Source organism: Apteryx rowi, unplaced genomic scaffold, assembly GCF_003343035.1.
Source record: "Apteryx rowi isolate R43461 unplaced genomic scaffold, aptRow1 scaffold_73, whole genome shotgun sequence".
NCBI lineage: Eukaryota > Metazoa > Chordata > Aves > Apterygiformes > Apterygidae > Apteryx > Apteryx rowi.
The window spans coordinates 1,723,241-1,728,408 of NW_020451016.1; positions in this window are offsets into that span (position 1 = coordinate 1,723,241).

Consider the following 5,168-nt stretch of genomic DNA (forward strand, 5'->3'; position numbering starts at 1 on the left):
CGCCTGGATGCAATCCTGTGCAATGTGCTCTAGGTGACCCTGCTTGAGCAGGGGGGTTGGACTAGATGATCTCCAGAGGTCCCTTCCAACCTCAGCGATTCTGTGATTCTGCTCAGGGTCCCTTACTTTCCTTTACTGAACTCCTGCTCTGCGGCCCCAGCCAAGGCGGGTGAGCAGGGATGCAGCAGTGGCAGGGCTGCAGTGAGGCGCCGGTGGGCACTGGCGTGGTGTGACGTGACGTGTGGCTTGGCGGGGCAGCCTGAGCACTAGCAGAGAGGCCAGGGGTGCACACAACCCCGTGGAAATGAGGGGTCTCTGAGCATGAAGTCTCTAAAGGCAGTGACTGGTGAGGAAGCGGGGAAGGTGCAGTTTGAGGAGACGTGRTGTAGAAATTGGTGCTCCAGGTTTGTGGCGATGGAGTTTCCTTGGGAGTCGATGAAGGCCAACGTTGGGTCTGGCGATCTGGGCTCCATTTCACTTACTCTTCAAAGGTTTCAGGAATCCCAAAGGTAGCTTGTGAGACTCATTGCGTGGGATAAAGGGAGAGATTTTTAGGAACATTTACTCCTTGGTGTTGGAAATAATCCTGAGTTTAAATATTCCAGGAAGCCGAGGATCTTTCCTTAGAAAACCTCCTCAAAATAGACCAAGTGTGGAAGACAAGTTTCTGTCAACACTTCATCTCTAAAGAGCCATTCAAAAGCAGCCTTGGTTTGAAATCCTGTTGTGCCTGTGTCACTTAAGGCATTGAAAAGGCTTTTTGAGCTGTTTTTGCCTCTATGCTGTCTCAAACATACATCTTATTCCACAGTTTTCTTAATTCAATTTTTTGCCCAGTAAAGCCAAAAAGAAACCTTAACGTTTTATCTCGTTCCCTCTCTCCCTCCCTTTCTCTCAGCATTGCAGTGTTTCTCTAATAATATGTATGATGCTATTCTCATTGTGTCAATGAGAATATTTCTATAAAATATTTCTGTAAAATGTATTAGAAATGAAAACTCCCTGTACTGTCAGTGCAAAAAATACGCTTCTGACATGCACGACTAAACAGGCAAATGTAATTGAGCTACTGGAACTTTAATATTGGAGATACATTGTATTGGCTGACGATATAAATGGTGCACAGACCCCTGCAAACCCTTGCTGTCATTACTTTTCACCGTTTCGACTCCCAGGAGAAAGGCAGTTGAGAACAGTGCCACAGGGCCATAAGAAATTGGCTTAAGTGTCTCCCAAGCCATTTTTCTTGTCTAATAGGGCAACAGATACCTCCAGATCTCATTCTAAACAGTCTTCAAAGACAGCATGGGACTTCAGGATCATTATTACAAAAATGCTATTCCTGTGGTAGACAGAGGGATTTTAGTGACAACAGGATTGTTCTTCTATCAAAGTTAATGGGAAAAATCCCACCTTATGCAACAAATGTGACTGCTAGAGGGGGGGAAAAAGGGAGCTAGAAATGCACATTAGGCCAATAGCTAGATCTACCATAAGACATAAAGGTCTAAAATGGGATAGACACGTTTGAAAATGCAATCATCAGGTTGCCAGCTTATCCTCATAGGCACCAAAGGTTTTATTGTGGACTGCTTTTCAGTGTCATTTGCTAGTCATCCAGGGTACCGTTCCTTTGCCTGAACTGCTGTTCAGGCAGCAATATCCTCTGTATGCTTTGTCTTCACAGTGATAAGCAGCTAAGCATTTATCGTATGTGGGGAAAAGATCTTTTGGGGACTTTCCCCAGCCTACGTCTCCTAATTTGGTAGCAGTGTTCAGAATGAACTTACTGCAAACTTCTAGTGGTAGTGAATACCTAAATACTGAATAGCTATTGATCTCAGTAAAACTAATGCCTTTTGAGGAAGGAAACTCACCCTAGATCTCAGTCTCAAGAATATGCATCTTAACTGATAGGGCACGCTCACTTACCCCTCTTCTCTTCTGCTATTCATTTGATTTTTCAATTAAATTTTAGAAATTTGACACCTTCTTGAGGGACAGAGGGTGGTGCTTCCACAAGGCTTATAGCTTTATGCTTAGAGCAGTTTCCTGGGGAGTGAGAGATGAGACTTTGAGCACATGCAAGCTGAGTAAGGAATTGAAACCTGTGTCTCTGACAGACCTAATTGGATACCTTAATCAGCAAGCTCTTGCGCAAAAGCATAGGCATCATTCTCACCTGTCATCTTTGAAAGAGAAGGCTTGTCCCTCTGATACTGTTATATATTATTGTATTATACATTTATTTTAAAGCTGGACTTAAGCTTCCAACTCCTGTGTTTGGGGAGGTGAATCCTGCAGCTGTTAGGCAATCAGGCACTTGATGGCCCTGAGATTTAGGGCACCTGTCACCTTGATGTTTCATGCTGGATAGTTTTGGTGGGCTCTGCTCCATGAGCTGACCCTTCTAAGGGGTCTAATAATTTTATAATCAGTTTAGATGTTTAACTCGGGCTGTTTTAGTTTGAAGATTAGGGGCCTTAAAATCAGGTGTTGCATAGCAAAGCATTGCATTGCACAAGTCTCCTTGCAGGTAATTGTAAACTTCAAATAGTTATTTGAAATTATAGAAGCTGAAGGAGAAGAGGAAAGAAAATATGTAAAACGCCCCCTAAGATATCTTCCGGTCAATGCAGGGATATTCTGCAGTGGTTAGTGCAGTCTTTTAAAATCTAATTTTAATATGAGCTCCTTCTCAGAAAATGCAAAAAGTAGGAAACACTGCAAATCTTGTGAAATGTTTGTTTGTTAGGAAAGCCCACTTCAGGAGAGAAAAATTTTCTCCAACCATTATAGCTCCACCAAATGCAGTATTACCTCAGTAATTATGTCATATCTAATAGTCATGGACAGCAACTTTATTCATCTCAGTATACAAAGAGAAAAGCGGCACCTCAGTCTCTAAGATATGAAGCTTTCTCTGTTAAATTTGCCATGGATGGTTGGATTCATCAGTTCACATGTGTCTTTTGACTGATACATCATGCTGGATGCTTTAGGCAAGCACACACTAATTAGTAGAACAAATCGAAAACCCTAAGGATGCCCATCCTTAATGACATTGCCCCTATTCTAAAACGTCTCTACTACAAATTACTCATTTCATGGCTGTAAGCAGTGCAAGCTAATTTAGCTGTATCAACTGCTAAAGCTGAAGCCTTCACTTTTAACAAGACGCACTGTATTTATACCTATCCAGGAAACTTTTGTTTAAAAGCTAAGCTGCTGAAAAAGAAAGAAAGCAGAAAAGGGCTAGGCCAATTCAGGGAGCAAAAAAGTAACAGATACAGGATGTTTTGTAAGTTTAAAGAGTTAATAGATGCTGATGAATTAATTAACTTGGAATTAGTTTGGTACTATGTGAAAACTGAATGGTTGCTGAGGAGGACTCTGTTCAAACCGAGATCCTCAGAGGAGCTCTGAGTTAGAACCGGGATCTGGCTCTGAACAAAGAAGGATTGTACCGACGTGTGTGTGATTCCTGCTGTGAACGCTTCAATCATGTAATTGCTTTTCAATCAATCTCAGCCGAAGAAATGAAAAGTCAGCTATGGAGAACGAGGCAAACTTGCAGGCATTTTATGCCAGGTGTCTTGCCGTTTTCAGTTGTGTATTGTTTTGCTTTCCTTCACTGATAAATTTGAGTGAAGAACCTGGAAAAAGTGAACCTTGTTTTTGTAGAACAAATGACCTGGACACAGCAGTCAAATGATGCTCAATAGTCTATGACATTGCTGGACTATAATCACTTAATTATCTAAATGAACATGGGTCTTAGGAAGCATGCAGCTAAATACCCTGTATAACCAAGCCAACTGAAAGAAGCAAAGTGAATATTGTTGCCCTACAGCTGATGGGCCAGGTTGCTCTGATACTGGGGAGTTGGCTGGGAGAGGGGCAGTGAAGGGGAAGGGTGGAGTGGAGGGGGACAGCCTGGCAAACTATGCTGGAAAGTCAGGGTTGCTATTTCTGCTGCATTTAACAGGATGTGAGGAATAGAGAAAGCAACTTGTCCTGGGAAGACCACATCTCCTCACTTGCAGTGTAACCCCTCTCAGCGGGGGAAGATGCAGCAGTCTGCTTAGAAAAGCTCTGACTGCCACCTCTTCAGAAGCACATGGATAGACACCAATATCTCTGTATTTGCAGAAGACTAGGATAGAGGCAAGTTTACAGTAATGAAGCTTTCAGAAAGTAACCTTTCTAATATAGAAGTTTCATCATCCTCACAGAGACCTTGATGAAGTAACATGTTTATTTGGCATGCATTGCTAGATTCTTGCTAAATAGCTTCCGGAGGTAACTTTGGAATCCAAAAACTAGAATCTGATCCTAGTAAATCCCTCAGCAGTTACCACAAGGGCTTCAGACTGCTTGTCATTTGCCACATTTGCATGTAATTTGTGTCTGAACATGGTCATATTCACTGGTCTGCTATGCTCTGAAAGTGGTTTAGGTTAGAAAAGGCTTTGTGCCCTTTCCTACATCTGGCAACCTGAAGTATTCAGGTCCTGATATGAGACAAACCTTTCTGACCCTCCCCTCTGCAGTGGAGGGGGGCAGAGGAGGGCAGCGTTTTTGTGTCAGACACTGGAGGTGGGGACTCGGGGGGCCTAGGTTCACGTAATTTCACTGCTCTAAACTTCTTTTGTGGGTTTAGATAAGTCATTCAGTGTCATTGTGCCTCTGTTCCTTGTATAAAATCACAGTAATGATACCTGCTTTCTCCTGTAAACGTCTGTTTAGTTTTTCTGAATGTCTGAACAGACCTCCGCTGCTCACTCAGTGGGACTGTGTGCAGAGCCGTCTAGTGCGTGTGCGCTTATGTAGCACGCGTCCCCGGTGCACACAGCTGCAGGGGGATGTAGAAACGCATCTCGTGTTTCTGGCATATCCCCCTCGCTGCATCTCTTAAGTGTTGCTAGTGAAGCTTGCACCCAAGAAACCCGCCTGCTGTTTCTTGCCTTCCGCGTGCTGCGGGAGCGCGTGGTTATCTTGGTCCATCTGCACTGAGCTACCTGATAACGTTTACGATGTGGTGGTTTGGGGAAAGATGTGTGTGTTCGGGGGGTGAGGGGAGTCTTGGAGCCTTTCGCCCCGCGCGGTGACCGGCGCCGCGCTCCCGGGCTGCAGCGGCTCTGCCCGGCCGCAGCGCCGGGCACGGC